Source organism: Dromiciops gliroides, chromosome 1 (assembly GCF_019393635.1).
Source record: "Dromiciops gliroides isolate mDroGli1 chromosome 1, mDroGli1.pri, whole genome shotgun sequence".
In the NCBI taxonomy this organism is placed as follows: domain Eukaryota; kingdom Metazoa; phylum Chordata; class Mammalia; order Microbiotheria; family Microbiotheriidae; genus Dromiciops; species Dromiciops gliroides.
Window position 1 is genome coordinate 373,099,978 of NC_057861.1, and position 17,412 is coordinate 373,117,389.

The window sequence follows — 17,412 nt, forward strand, 5'->3', positions numbered from 1 at the left end:
CATGGTATTTACTTTGATGAACTATTGTGAAGAAAATTTTTTCAGATATAAGGTACTATACAAATGTTATATACTATTGTGGTTGCAATAACTAACCTCATGGGTTTATTTTAAGGAAATCTCTCTTTAAATTCCTTTATAAATGTAGTTTACTATAGCAACAAATGATGATCATGATGCTAGCAGAAAAACCTGGAAATTCTTACATGAGCTGTGTTAAGGGCTAAAATTCTAGCTAAACTGTCTAAAATATCTAATGAGCGGTCGCCAATAAATTATAAGCTTTAGCAAGAATTAGACTTTTAAGTATTTATTAAGGAGAATAAGAATTTGGTAATGAGAGAGAGAAAGGCTTACATTCATCTATCTATTAAAGGGAGAGCACATTTCTAGCCCTGCTCTCCACCAGCGTCCTCAGGAAAAAGAGTCAGACAGAGAGCTAGTCTCTTCCTTCTTCCTCCCACTACCCAACGTCACTTCCTGATGCCAAAGAAAAGACTCCTGGTCTTGCCCTCAAAGACCTTCGCTTCATGGGTGGAACTCTTCTACAGTAAGTCTCCAGCAATGAAAAGAAATGAAAGAGATTACTAACTGTGCATCATTCCAATTGTTACAGCTGATACAAATTGAAATGTGCTGTATACAATATAATTGCAATATTGTAAGATGATCTGCTGTGAATGTCTTGGGTATTTTCGGCAATGAAGTGATCCAAGACAATTCTGAAGTACTTATGAAAAACACAATCCATCTACAGAGCAAGAATTTATCATATCTGAATAAAGATTGAAGCATAACTTTTTGTTAGTTCCTTTATCTGAAGTTTTGTGTTTGTTTTCTTTCACCACCTGACTATTGTGGAAATGTTTTGCATGGCTACTTATATTGAACTGCTTGAGTTCCTGGGGGTTGGGGTGCAGAGGAAGAGAGGAAGAGAATTTGGAACAAAATATTTTTAAAATGGAAATCAAAATTTGTTTGTACATGTAATTTGGGGAAATAAAATTTTAAATGCAAAAAAGTACTAAGAATTGCTATCCCTGCCTTTTTTTTTAACTTAACCTGAAGCATAATGCATTCTTCTCCAACCTTTTACCTTTACTCTGTGTGTATCTGTCTGATTCAAAAGTGTTCCTTTTAAACAACATATTGTTGGATTTTGGTTTTTAATCCACTGTACTATTTGCTTGTATTTTATGGGATTGTTCATCCCATTCATATTCACCATTATGATTACTAACTGTGCATTTCCCTCCATCCTATTTCTCTCTTTGTTTGTACTTTTCTTTCTCCTTTCTCTCTGTTCCTCCTAACCAGTATTTTGCTTCTGACCACCTCCTCTCTTCATTTTATCATACCCCTCCTTTTTCTTTCCCCTTTTGTCTCCTGCTTCTGCCCTACCTTCTATCAGTGCTCCCCCAAGCCCTCCCTATTTCCCCCTTACCTTCATACTTCCCTATCTGGTATGTTAAATTTCTTTAACCAAATGAGTGTGTATGTTTTTTCTCTCTTTGAGTCAAATCCAATGAGATTTCCTTTGAAATAATGCTCACCCCTCCCTTCTTTTCTTCTATTGTAATAGTTTTTTGTGCATCTTCATGTGATATAATTTACTCCATTCCACCTCTCTTTAACTCTTCTCCCCATTTACTGTTTTTTCTCACCCCTTAATATTTTTATATTCTCACATTAAATATATCTCTGTACTCTCTATGTATACCTTCTACCTGCCCAAAGAGGGATACAGTTCTCAAGAGTTACAAGTATTACCTTCCTGTGTAAGGGTATAAACAGTTTAACCTTATTGAATAACAAATTTTTCCTGTTTACCTTTTTATACTTCTCTTGAGGCTTGCATTTGAAGATCAGATTTTCTGTTCAATTCTGGTCTTTTCATAAGGAATCCTTGAAAGTCCCCTCCCCTATTTCATTGAATGTCCTTCATTTCACCTAAAAGATAATGCTTAATTTGGCTGGGTAGTTGATATTTCATTGTAATTCAAACTTCTTTACCTTCTGGAATGTTATATTTTAGTCCCTCCAGTCCCTTAATTTTAAAGCTGCCAGGTCCTGTGTAATCATGACTTGGCTCAATAAATTAAATTGTTTCTTTCTGGCTGCTTATGGTATTTTCTCCTTCACCTGATAATTCTGGAATTTGGTTACATTATCTCTTGAAGTTTTACTTTTGGGATCTCTTTCATTGAGGGATTCTTTAAATGATTATTTTATCCTCTTTTTCTAGGAAATTCAGGCTGATCTCCTTGATAATTTCCTAGAGTAGAGTGTCAAGACTCTTTTTTGATCATGGCTTTCAGATAGTTCAAAAATTATTAACTTATCTCTCCTGGATCTATTTTCTAGGTCACTTGTCTTTCTGAAGAGGCATTTCACATTTTCTGCAATTTTTTTATTCTGTTTGACTGATTCCTGGTGTCTCATGGAGTCATTAGTTTCCACCTGCCCAATTCTAATGTTTAAGGCATTATTTTCTTTCATTAGCTTTTGCACCTCCTTCTCCATTTGGACAATTATACCTTTAAAGGAGATGATTTCTTCAGTGGATATTTTTACCATTTGGCCAGTTTTATATTGAAGGAATTGTTTTGTACAGTCATTTTTTGTGCTTCCTTTTCTAAGATATTGACTCTTTTTTCACAAATTTCTTGCATAACTCTCATTTCCCTCATTTGTTTTCTCATTTTTTTCTTCTATTTCTCTTATTTGGTTTTTTAAAATAATTTTTGAGCACTTTCAAGAAGGCTTTTTGGTCTTGAGACAAATTTGTTTTCTCCCTTGAAGCTTCACATGTAGGCACTTTCACTGTGTTGTCCTCATTTGAGGTTATGTTTTGGTGTTCCCTGTTGTCATAGAAGCACTCTATGGTTAGGGTTCTTTTATGTTTCTTCCTCATATTTTAGCCTATTTTGTGACTTTTAAATTTGAGTTCTGCTCCTGTAGCACCGGAGCCACTGTTTCAAGACTTTTTGGTTGGGAGATAGGGCCTGATTTCTGGCTTCCTGCTCTGAGGCATCTAGGGATTGCAGATTCCTCATTGCTCTGGGCCTGTGGGTGGTTCTCTAGGTGGCAGTTTGCCCTCTCATTGAGGACTGGGGGATGGGGGTATCACAATTGGACTGCTGCATCACTATCCCGCTGATCCAGGACCAAGGGACCTCAACTGCTGTTCTGGGGCCAAGAGCCTCCTACTAACTTGCCCGGATACCCTCTATACTATGCTGAGCTATGGTGCACTCCTCTTTTGCCCAAGCAAGACAGACCTTTCTTGAAGTCTTCTAAATTATCTCAAGTTGGAAAATCGTGTCTGTCTTTTTGTAGGTTCTGTAGCTCCGGAATCTGTTTAGAGTTTGATTTAATGTTGTTTCTGAGAGAAACTCAGGAAATCTCAGGCCACTTCCTGGATTCTCTCCACCATCTTCACTGTGCCCTGTAGCTTCTGATGAGTATGAGGTTGTAACTAAGAGTTGTTTTAATTTTTGTTTCTGAGTACAAGTAGTAGAGTTGCCAGACAGCATTAGTCATACCTAGTCACATCAAAGGGTTCCCTGTAATCCGTTTCTGAACCATTGTCCATCCCCCTTACCATTTCTGGACTGAGAACACCCAAAGCTGCTGCTTCTACTCTTGCTGAAATTGTTGTTGATATCCCTGTATCATAAGCTTCTCTTGCTGACCTTTGAAGTTTTCTTAGACTAGAGAAATGTCTTACCCTGACCTTTTGTGGAATCTGCCACACCAAAATTTGATTTGATATGTTATTCTATAATTGTTTTGGGGGAATTGGGGGTGAGTTCATCTGGTTGGCATCCCCTAACTCCCATCTTTAATAACTCCAAAAATATTTTATAGAGCTAAAAAATAACAATAAAATTCATCTGAAAGAAAAATAAAAGATACAGAACACCAAGTGAATCAATAAAAAAAAGGAAGGCAGGTGAGTAGATTCAGATTGCAAACAATTACACAGGATTAATCATCAAAATAATCTGGCTAAGAATTATAGTGCTGGAGCAGCTAGGTGGTAGAGGGGATAGAGCACCAGCCCTGGAGTCAGGAGTACCTGAGTTTAAATCCGGCTTCAGACACTTAACACTTACTAGCTGTGTGACCCTGGGCAAGTCACTTAACCCCGATTGCCTCACTTAAAAAAAAGAATTATAGTGTTGAATCATTGGAATAGATAAGGTATGTAATATAAAATCTGAAGTCACCATAGTGTGATAAAATAATGGAATTTGGCAGATGCTCAGGGATCCCACCTGAATGATCTAGTACTGTTTGCGAAACCCGCTAGGCACCTACTTGGGATGATTGGATATGGGCCACACCTGGCCTGCCCTGAGTGCTGTATGCTGCTGATGTCAGGAGGGGAACCACTCTCCAAATGCAGCTTGAAGGACCTCCCTTTTGGGGGAGGGAGAATAAAAGTAGAAAAGGGAATGCTCGCTGAAGGGGAGCTCATCTTTCCTGTTAGTGAGCTTCTGAGCACAGACTGCAGAGGGACTGCATAGCTGTTTCCTATTGAAACTATGGACACCAGTTAATAAAACTGGTGAGTTAATAAAAACGAGTCTAGCTCTTTGAATTAGCTGAGCTGGAAGCAAGTTAGGGGATTGTGTCAGTCTTTGATAGAGCCAGGGTGCTTATCCATTTATCTCTTTTACTATTCCCTTGATATTGGCTTAATTAATTTCACCTTTGCTGTGTATTTTTTTCCCATTAATAAAATCTGGTTTGTGGAAAAGATGCTTTTAATCTCCTTTCTTATTGGCTTGAGAGAATTAACTAAAAAAAAGGCAGTTTGGAAGGGAGGAAACTTTGAACCTAGAGGTCCCTCATTATTTCCTGAATCCCAATGTTACAGTGAGACATTCAATTAACTCTCCCCATATTAAATTTGGCCCCTACAATAGTAACCTATTATGAGATAAAGCACTACTGATTAGAGAAATGAAAATTAAAACAACTCTGAGATACCAACTCACACCTATAACATTAGCTAATATCACAGAAGAGGACCTCCAAGAGGGTGATAAGGGGAAATTGGAACACTAAACTCTACTGTTGGATTTGTGAACTGATCTAAACATTCTGGAAATTTGGAACTATACCAAAAGGGCTATAATACTGTGCATACCCTTGGACAATGTCAGATTCCTGTTATATCTGTATCCCAAAAAGATCAAAGAAAAAGGAAAAGTATTTATTTGTACAAAAATATTTATAGTTACTTTTTTTTTGTATTGCCAAAGGACTGGAATTTGAGGAGATGGTCAATTGTGGAAAGGCTGAACAAGTTGTGGTCTATGATTATGATGGAATACTATTGTGCTATAAGAAATGATGAGCAGGATGGTTTTAGAAGAAAAACAACAGCATGGGAATGAACACTCATATGAACTCATGCAAAATAAAGTGAACTGAATCAGGAGAACACTAAGCTAAGTGATAGCAGTATTATAAAGGTGATGAAGTGTGAAAGACATAGCTAATTTTGACCAAGGCAGTTCCAAGTGAGTTACAAAGAAAAATGCTATCCAACTCCATAGGGAGAACTGATGAATACAAATTGAAGCATGTTTTTTGAAGTTTCTGTCTTTTTGTCTGTTTCCTTTTGCAACATTGTTAACATGAAAATATGTTTTGTATTGGTCCATATGTATAATCAATATTAAACTTCTCGCCTTATCAATGAGGGGGTATATGGGAGAGATTGATATAATTTAAAACTCTAAATAAAAAAAATAGCAATTTTTTACATGTAATTGAGAAATACTTAACAAAATAAAATATATTTAAAATAGTTTTGTGCATCTTAAAATTGTGTTTGCTCTGATTAGAATTAATCCCTCTCATTTGAGAACTACAAATTTATTCAGGACTGACTGATCCCTACCCATTCCCCTTTCCCAGACAAATGAATTGCCTGGGACTAACCAATCTTTGTCAATTCTTTATGGACCTCCCCCACTTTCCCCCAAGCAACTTATTCCCTCCCAATGTTTCCACCCCCTTATTCCCTGGACTTTATGATTATTATGTAAAAGAGTCCATCTACATAAAGTAGTTTCTATTTTAGAGTTAGTAAGTCTATACTTATCAGCAGTTCTATTGTTTCTTTTGTTAAAGGTTTATTTGCATTAAGTAGTTGTACCTTACTCTTGGAGCAATCTTTTGGTTTCTTTTTTTTCTGTTACCCCATAAAAACCCTGTCCTCTGTTCCTATCTTAGGGTATTCCTAGCTTCTGATGATACCATGAGCTATAGTTTCTCTGCCCCAATTAAAGACCTTATTCCTCCTATATTGATTGTTTCCTTAATTTCCAGGTTAAGATATTCTATCCTTCCTCCTATTCCTCCTTCTTCTTTACCCTATTCTCATCATTTTCTCTATTGTGTGAAATCTATTCCTTTATAAAATTCAGCATGTGTTATTTTCTGATTTGACCAATTCAGATGTGAGTGAAGTTCAAGGATCAGATGCTCCCTCAGTCCTTCCTCATTTGTTTGTATAGACTTTTACACAAGTTTTGTGAGATAATTTTTCCTAAGCATCTTTTCCCTTTTTGCCCAGGGTATCTCTTTCCCATCTTTTATTTCTCATTTTAAAATTGCCAAGACAAGATAGAACCACTTTCAGACCATCTGTCTAATGAGACTCACTCAATGAATCATGATTATAAAAGAAATTAGAGAGGATACAGGTATCATGCACCCATTATTTATCTTTGTTTACTACCTAATTATCATTCATATTCCTTTTAATTGTTTTTCTTGATTCTTTTAGCTATACTTCAAAACTTCTTTGTAGACAAAAAGGTCTATTCATCAAGAATGCATATATCTCATTAAAAGTCCATTCTCTAGCTGTAGTAGAATTATACCTAGTTTGTCTGGTTAAGTTGTTCTGAATTCTAAGCTATTATATTCTGTTGTGAGAATTAGAGTGCATCCAACCTATTGAGAAAGACATTTCAGGGAAGCTCTGCCATGAAATGATAGCATGTGAATTAGTGTCCAGAAGTGACCTTTCTGGGGTTTTGAAGGTCAGATCAGTATCAGGAAGTGATGTCTGCTGCCTGTGTGTCCTTTCAATCAGGGTTACCAGCCAATTAGCTTGGAGCTGTATGTGTGTACAGCCCTGTTTCCTGTTTCACAGGAGGCTTTGAGGAGAATCCACTGAGAAGCAAGGTCCTTTTCATTCCAGACTTTGGCTTGGAGGGAGGTCAGAGGTTGTTTTGTAGAGATAGTTAGAAGAAGGCTATTTTACATCTCTCTCTCCACTAACTTTTAATGCACTTTAATAAATATTTAAAAGTCTAAACTCTTACTAAAGCTTCTAACTTAAGGCGACTACTCATTAGATTGTAGACATCACAGCTAGAATTTTAGGCCCTTACAGTGTGTTAAGGGCTAAAACTCTATCTAGTCTATCTAAAATATCTTGTGAGTGGTCTCCAATAAATTATAAGCTTTAACAAGAGTTAGACCTTTAAGCATTTATTAAGGAGAATAAGAATTTGGGTAAAAAGAGAGAGAAAGGCCTACATTCATCTGTTAAAGGGAGAGCTCATTTCTAGCTCCTTTCTCCACCAGTGTCCTCAGGAAAAGAGAGCGAGACAGAGCGCCCAGCTCCCCCTTCCTCCTCCCACCAGCAAACGTCACTTCCTGACGCCAAAGAAAATACCCATGATCTTGCCCTCAAAGACCTTTCTTCATGGCAGAGCTTTTCTATAGTAAGTCTCCAGTAGGTGCCATCATTCCAATCATTATAGTCTCCCCTTTGTTTCCTCAAGAAACAGGGCATTTCCTTGATGAAAGAGTCAAAAATAACAGAATATAATAACCTATGCTAATTAACAATATGTTAAGAACATTATAGAAAAGGGAGAGAGGAAAGTTTTGTCCAGAGGGGCAGGTTTTGTCCTCATGAACCCAACACTTTGACATTAGTCTTGCAAAGGTAGGGCCTCTGCAGAGAGTGTAACAGATGGTGTATAGTATAACAGAAAGAGAAAAGAAAAACAACAACAACAACAAAACAAAACCATTCATTTAAAGTCTCTGAAAGTCTTTTCTCAGATGTCCTCTAGGTGTAGTCATGGAATGGAAGTCTTTTCAGGGGTTGATATGTGGATGCTGGTAATCAGCCAGGAACAATTTCCTACAAAATTGAGCTTAACACAACTTTAAAATAGCTTTGTCAATAATCAAATCAAACAATGAAAGTTCTCAAAAACATGTCTAAGGGAATTCGGAATCTTAGTTGTTACACATGAAACATATAATAAAACTAAAAATTGGAACATTCTTTAAAATTAATATTACTATCATCCCCCCTTATGGAGGGTAATTGAGAAGACAATTGCTGTGATATTAATTTTTAAAAATATTTTTTATCTTTGTTTTATCACTTTTTGCATCATCTGCCTAATTATCCTCATGCCATTATGAGAAATTGAAAAATCTAATATAATTAGTAACAGATGTCAAGGCCAAATTCAACACTGTTATTTATCATGACACCTGAGATAATTATGGGGGTTACCATAAAAGAACAGAGAAATGATGGGATATGAGCATTCCCACACTTGAGCAATGTTTACTGCCCATGTAGTATGCCAGGCTTAAAATAGGTGGATGGAATATATGCCCATGCCACCGAACATATTGGAGGAAACTGAGTCAGACTTAATCAGATGCATGGGATTGAGATGTCCATGGCATCACACATATAGGAGGGGGCATAGAAGCCAGGTGTAGAATGAGATGCATGGGATGAATACTTTCATCCATCTGTACAATACTACGGGGAAAAATAAATAAAATATTAAAGAGAATCCAACCTCAACATTTGTCAAAAGCCATTCCCTTGGTCTTACCTTGACTTTATGCTTGTCTCCCCTCATGTGACAGTTCAATGTCTGCTCTTGCATGTATTCCTCTTGTGATTGGATGGCATCTTGGCCAACTGACATCTGATAACTCAGAATAAAGGCAATTAATATCTTAAATGATAAGTTTCCATAATCCAAGTCTCATATGGATTTAAAAATTGAGGATAATAAATGATCACAAAAAATGTGAATACATCTTGACTCAGAATATAATATACAATTATGCAACAATTTCAAATAATATCCCCCTTTTTTAAGTATATAATTACTGTTGTGAAAAATCAGAACATATTTAAATACAAGTTAAAGCACAACACAATCTCAAAGAAAACTTTTACAAGAGTTCCCCTCTTTTTTTTTTGAATATGCTTATCAAAAATAATACTTCTAGAATCAATTTACTGTGATGCTTAAAATCTAAATTGTGGTCGCCTTAAATTAGAAGCTTTAGCACCAGTCCTTGGGCATTAAACATTTATTAAAGCATACAAATATTCCCATGGAGTTCAGAAGAAAAAAAAAAATTCCTACCTAACCTAGCGTTCTAGGGTCTGGTTCTTCCTCAAGTCCTCCTCCATGAGCCTGCTTTAATCAGGAACTCTTTAGCAAACTGATTGTGGAAGCTTTTTATAGTTCTGGAACAGAGGCTGTCCTTACACACTGCTTCAAGCTGATTGGTTGGCATCCTCCAAATCCATTAAGGGCTTGCCAGGTGTGATTACAATCTATTTAACTTTGAAGTAGGCTAATCAACAGTCAATCACTCTCACTTGATTCAATCAGTTTAGATTAATCTCCAAGTGGGTCTTTGAATATCTGCTAAATGCCATTATTTCTTCACATTACACTTACCATGGCAACCAATTTGCCAGGGAAATGCTTTAAAGAGTTCGATCAAATAATCAGTTGAGAGAAAAAAACAAAAACAAACAACTCAGAATATGGGAGCACAATACTAGAATTAACATTGTATTATGAAATCAAAACCATCTTGCAATGTTTCAAAATTAGATAGATGAATGAATAGAAGAAAATACACATGGAACAATGAAAGACAATAAAATTCAAACTAGGAAAATCTAAATGAATATGAACTTAATATTAATAAGAGTATTATAAAATATAAACTTGATCACATGACTATAAAAAGCTTTTACAAATATTCTCCTTGTTTTAAAAACTAAGTATAAAACACAATCTCAAAAGCATAAAAATCTCTATGAAAATAAACCCATACCATTAATTTCAAAATGTAGATGTAATAGCATAGAAATCCTATGTAACCTCTGAACTGACACTATTACTCTGAGCGAATTCAGAACACTTTTGATTCTGGTATCTAAAATCCCCAATAATCATATCAATACCTTGCTGCTTATTTCTACATTTCTGTAAAATATATACTGTTCCACGGCAAAAGAAGCAAAGTCTTGAACTATGTTGATGATTGTCATTCTTATTCAGCTTAAGTTTTTCTTCTTTAACCCCTCTATATTGTCTGTCAGTCTTTTCACCATACAAATGCTTTATAAGATTACTAATTAAAGACAAAAGGTTGAGTCAGAAGCACAGCCAGGTCAGGGAAGGGCTGAGCCTGAAGCTGCAAATGCAGGTAGAGAAAGCTGCGCATTCGCATTAGATTTCTGGACTTCCTGGGCAGGGGAATCAAGGGGCTTGGCCAAGGGAGGGGTAGAAGGTGGGGTCTGGAGAGGAGGGGAGGGACCAGGGCAATTTGAATCAGACTTGATTTTGAACTCAGGCCTGGATTCCCCTTCCCCCACTTTGCCTCCAGGTGCTAGGGGTTTAAAAGCTTCCAGAGGTGGGTTGTTGTCTCCAGGCATGCAAAATTAAAGCAACAATTAGTGTTAGAACTCGGAAAAGCCAGAGAAATCAGAGTTTTCTCTGAAAAAGCATGGCTGGGAGAGGGGGAACACCCTTGTGTAAGAACCTTGCTGGCTCTTCTAACAAAAATAAAAAATCCACAAAAACAAAGCATTAACATGATCTTATCCCCCATTTGTCTGCTTAAACAGACTAAAATCAAAAATAGGGTAATTAGGGAGTTTAAAAGGGAAAACACCTGGCAATTCAGCAGTACTTCAGATTTAAAGGGACAGGGTAGGGGAAATTTCTTACCCAACTGGAAGATCAGAAGAGTGAGGTTCAGCTTTTCTCTTGTTAAACTGTCTAAAATATCTAATTAGTGGTCGCCAATAAATTATAAGCTTTAGCAAGAGTTAGACTTTTAAGCATTTATTAAGAAGAATAAGAATTTGGTAAAGAGAGAGAGAAAGGCCTACATTCATCTATCTGTTATAGGGAGAGCACATTTCTAGCTCCCTTCTCCATCAGAGTCCTCAGGAAAGAGAATGAGACAGAGCGCCCGGCTCCCCCTTCCTCCTCCCACCAGCAAACGTCACTTCCTGACGCCAAAGAAAAGACACATGGTCTTACCCTCAAAGACCTTCCTTCATGGCAGAACTTTTCTATAGTAAGTCTCCAGTAGGTGGCTTCATTTCAATCATTACAAGTGGAATATAATATCTCAAATTCTTCTTTTTCAAAGTGGTGGCTGCGAAATCATGTGATTATTTGTGATCCCTATTATGACTTCTTGATACTTGGAATTTTGGATTTTAGCTAAAATGTTTAGCTAAAATGTTATCATTTTGGGGTTTCTTTCAGAATGATATCTAGGTACTTTCTTATATGACATATCTATGTGTTCTCTCTCTTCTCTCTCTATCTCTCTCTCTTTCATTGTAATTTTCAGGTCATCAAATTATTTTTAAATACTTATGTGCCTAAGTTGAGTTGATTTTTTAAAAAACTTTTCTTTTAGACATTTTGGAGTCATTCTGTTCTTCATTCTTTGTGTCTGGAATGTCCCTATCAATATGATATCTGTGTTTTTCCCACAATAATCCCATATATGTGTATACCTACCAAATCCATATGTGTGTGTATGTACATATACACCCACAGCCACACCCACATATATATCTATATCTATCTATCTATCTATCTATCTATCTATCTATCTATCTATCTATCTATCTATATGCATTCACACACACACATATATACACACACACATGTATACACACATGTATATATATACACTATACACACATATACATGTATGTGTGTATGTGTACACACATATATATTAATTGTGGGATTTTTTGTTTGTTCCTTTGCTTGTTTATTCTTCTGGCCAACTTCTTTGCAGTGAAATTTATACTATTCGCAGGCTTTATGCACTTCTGTAGGGAATTACTGGGATGGTCCTCCTTGATTTATTAAGGGACATTTAGTGTTTTGTTATTTGGGTATCACAAGGATATCTCAGGCTGAGGATCTACATGCTTTTAGTGATTCCAACATGATATAATCATGAGCAAGTCATCTTACTCTTCCGTCCCATATCACCCACCATCAACCTGCCATATATTTTCTTGGATTTCTTGATCAAAATTTGTTCTCATGCATTTTCTACTTCTTTTTGGAGGGGTATTATAGAAGGATAGCTTGCTTCTTACTCAGACTATGACATCTTGGCTCCATCAATTTTATAATTCTCCCTTGATTTTCTTCTAATATTACAGGCTGTTCCTTCTAATTATACTTTGATATATCCTCTTCTGTAGCACACATTGTCATTGTGGGTACCCTAAGGCTATTTTCGATCCTATTTATTCTTTATCATATTGTTCTTGCTGGCCAGAACAGTTCTAATAGGTTTGTTATTATCTCTATGTAGATGATTAAAAGATTGACTTATCTCTCCCAGTCTTCAATCCCACATTACCAAGTACCTCTTAGACAATAAAAAATACTATTTTGTATAAATTTCTAAGTAATAATGTACAAAAAGCTCATTATCTTTTCTCCAAAAATTTTTCTCCAAAATTATTACCATCAAGCTTATCAGCATTCTTCCTATCCTGGCTTTATAATCTTGGCATTTTCCTTGAATGAACATAGCCGGTAAGTTGCAAAATGTTATCATTTCTAACTGCAATATCTCTAGCATTTCCCTCCTATTTACTCACACGATCACTAAATTTCTTCAGGCCTTCTTGCCTTCAGGGGTCAGCAGAAAGAAAAAGAAAAAAACATACCAGCTGTGCCACATTATCTTTAGTTTCCTATCCAACACTGCAATCAATTGCAATGTTTTCTGTTTTCCTGCTAGGAACATAATTTTTACCCCTGTTAATTACCAAAAATTTATATCAGTCACCTGTTTTGCTACCTTTGAAGGTACATTTTTTAGTCTTACTTATAATTAATCAATCATCAAACACTTAACTAGAGATTGTGTTTAATGGGAGAACAAAAAATATTCAAAAAAGAAATCCCTTCTCTAAAGGATTACATTCTTTCTCAGGAGAAAAGTACGCATTCATAACTGTACTCAGGATAAACCTATCTCTCTCTCTCTCTCTCTCTCTCTCTCTCTCTCTCTATATATATATATATATATATATATATATACACACACACATACATATATATACACACATATACATATATATGTGTGTGCATGTATATAACATGTATGTATATATTACAAAATTTCAATGTGTGAAAAGTTAGAGATAATTAGAAACTACCACTGGAAGTGGATCATGAACATCTTGTGGAAGTGGAATTTGATTTGTTTCTTGAAGGAATTATGGAAAGGGTGTATGTACATTCTAGATTCTAGGCAACAGAGGTAGGCAGTTCATAGGACTGGAGATAAGATGCAGTGTGGTATTGTAGTAATAGGATAGTTTTTCTGATCTACATATAATGAGAAAGGCATTTATATATGAAGATCTTGGAGGTCAGATTTTAAAAGGATTTAAAACAAAAAAGAGGGCTTTTTTATTGAGTGGAGTGTAACATGTTCAGAACTTTAATGAAGGAAAATTACTTTGGTAATTGTGTGGAAGATATATTATAATGAGTAGAGAAATAAACCGAGGAGATCATTTAGGAACAGCCTTGAAGTATGAGATAATGAGGAGCTGGACTAAAATGGGAGCTGTGAATATAGGAAAAGGGTGAGATAAGAGAAACTGTAGAGGTTGAAGTTGGACAATTTGGAGACTAGAAAAATTATGTCTTTAAAGATCTAAGGGAATTTGGTAGAAGAGTATTTGTATGGGATAAAATATTGTCTTTTGGACATCTTGAGTTCAGATATCTCAGCAGCATCCAGTTTGAAATGGAGAATGGGAAGTTGGTCATAAGGAACTGGTGGCAAGAGAATTGGGAGGAAGCTGGTAAAGGAAGAGAATAAAGAGTTCATCCATGGAAACCAAAGTCATAAAAAGAGAGTAACAGACAAATAAGAGAGACAGAAAGAAGACTGGAAGTTCTTAATCATTTTTGTTAGTGTACCCTTTGGCTATCTTTTTAAGTCTAAAAACCCCTTCTCTGAATTATATTTTTAAATGCATAAAATAACATGCATAGGATAATAATGGAAATCAATTGTATTGAAATACATTTATGGACAAGAAAAACAAATGCATTTATAAGGAGTCCAATAACTAGAGTAATTTCAGAGTAGTGATGAATGTAAACAAGATTTTCATATATCTGCAACACCTGCAATGTAATATGAAAATATCTATAATTTATATTGGTAATAAATCACAGGGATGGCAAATATCACTTTGCTTACTAGTATATTTTCATAATGAGAGGATTACTATATTTAATATAGAATTTAATAAAACCAAGGATTTGTTTTTTTACATCTAAGTCAATGGAACCTTTGAAACATATTCAGTGTCCCTGTAGGAGTCCATGGATGCCACATTAAGAGTTTCTTGTGTAGAGGGAAGAAAGAAGGAGGCTCAAGGTAGATGCTTATAGAACATGTAGTCAGGGGACATCATTTTGATATTAAACCATTAAAATCTCTTAAAAGAATGAGTTACAAAAATAGTGGGAGACACAGAAAAGAAAAGTATCATAAAGAGACAGAAAGAGGTGAGTGTCTAGGTGGATACTGTAGCCAACCATATCCAATTCAATATAGAAATTAATCAGAATGAGAACTGAGGAAAGGTGATTGAATCTGGCATTGAAAAAATTATTGACGGATCATCTAGGTATTGCAGTGGATAAGCACTGGCCCTGGTTTCAAATCTGGTCTCAGACCCTTGACACTTAGTAGCTGTGTGATCTTGGGTAAGTCACTAAACACTCATCTTCCCCTCTCCCCCCCAAATGATTAATGCCCCAAAACTTGTGCTAAAGCTTCTAATTTATAAATAAACCCTTGCTAGCTTTCCCTACACTTGGGACAGGAATAAGGCAACCACAAATTTAATTTTAAATGTCACAATAGGAAGCCTTAGTTTCCTTATTTGTAAAATGGAAGTAGACATATTTGAAATATTCAACTCACAACAGAGTTTTGATCAAAAGACCTTTTATATCTCTATCTCTAATCATCCATATCATCTATATCTACAGCTCCAGCAATCTATCTATCTATCTGTCTGTCTGTCTATCTATCTATCTATCTATCTATCTATCTATCTATCTATCTATCATCTATCTATCATCTATCTATTATCTAGCCACATAACTTTGCAGGTACTTCCATATAAATATCCATGATACTTTTTAACATACATCTTTTCAGCACACAGTTCAAGACCTTGGATATAGCAGAAGCTTAACAAAATATTCCTTGTACCACAATTTTATTGAATTGTAAAAGATCCTTAAAAGTTGAAAAGTTAAATTGTGTATAAATTAATTCTATATGTAGAAAAGTAAAAAAAATTAATTAGTATTTAAATAAAATAACCATTGCAGAAGTGTCATTGATATTTCCCATCATCTAATTACTGGAAAAAAATATCAAATTTTAATTTGTTTAGTAAAAGAACAGATCTATTTTTGAATCATTTGCATATGTCCTTCAGTGATATATTTAGTATCAGACTAGTCTTAAAGGGAAAAAAATAGTAGATAATGTTTATCTCTGATCATGTTCCCACCCACAGTACCTTCTGTTGGCACTTTCCTCCTCACTCAGATATCTCTTATTTCCATACACTAATCTATAACCATACTAGGCATCCAATTTCCCAGTGCTGCAACCTGATTGATACAATTACTGTTATATCCAACCATTATTCTTCAGGTGTTTTCTTCTCTGGATCTTTTCCCTAGACAAAATGAGTAAAACTTATCCATCTTTGAGATCCAGATTTCTACTACATAGGAGATGATATTTCAGCATCTGATATAATTTGTTTTCAGCAACAATTAGTTTGGGAATGAATTGTTCTTCTAAGGTAACATCATGCCTTTACTCAGATTTCTTTTAAAATTGTTAATGCCATGAAAAGTAAGAATTTCCGGCACCATTATTCATAGCCAGAGAATGCATTTTGGAGCCCTTTAAAACCTCCCACTTAGGTGATTGCCAAATTTGTCTGCAGAAAGCCACAACTGTTTATGAAAAATGATGTTAAACTTGCTATTTCTGTTGGAGGGCTTTACAGAAAGTACACTTAAATCATTTATTACATTGACAGGAATTTGATAGATTCAAAGCCCATTTTATTTTATATGCTGGACAAAGGATTATCTTCTGTACCAAAACAAAACAAAACAAAACAGTTGAACCAAAGGGTTGCTGGGAAGTTGTCTGGGAGTAATCACAATAAAAAATTGGTCATAGAATCATAGGGTCTTAGACATCAAGGAAACCTCAAGGAATACCTTGTCTAATGCATGCTTGAAACAAGAGTTAACTCTACAAAATCCCTGACCAGCATTCATATAGTCTTTGATTAAATATTTCCAGTAGTAACAACTCAATACCAATTGAGAAAACTTTTATTTTTAGAAAGCTGTAATTATTAAGAAATATTTTATTCAAATTGCAGATAACCTTTTATTTAGCAATGTCACTGATACATCTATATCCTAAAGATATCCAAAAAGGGGAAAAGGACCCATTTGTAGAAAAATATTGATATCAGCTCTTTTTCTGTTGGCTAGGAATTAGAAATCCAAAGGAATCCCATCAACTGGGAAATGGCTAAACAAGCTGTGATATATGATTGTAATGGAATATTATTGTGCTATATGACAAGCAGCATAATTTCAGAAAAAAACCTGGAAAGACTTACATGAACTAATGCATAGGTAATTGAACAAAACCAGGAGACCATTGTACATAGTCATAGCAATATTGTTCAATGAAGAACTGTGAATGACTTGGCTATTCTCAGCAATATAATGAACCAAGACAATCCCAAACAACTAATGATGAATCATATTATCTGCCTCCAGAGAATTAATATTGGTTGAATGTAGAGTGAAGCATACTATTTTTCACTTTAATTTTTTTCTTTTATTAAAGTCTCCTTTTACAAAATGATTATTACAGAAATTTTTACATGGTTGCATATGCATAAGCTATATCTGATGGCTTGCCTTTTCAGGGAGAGGGGAGGGAAGGAAGGGG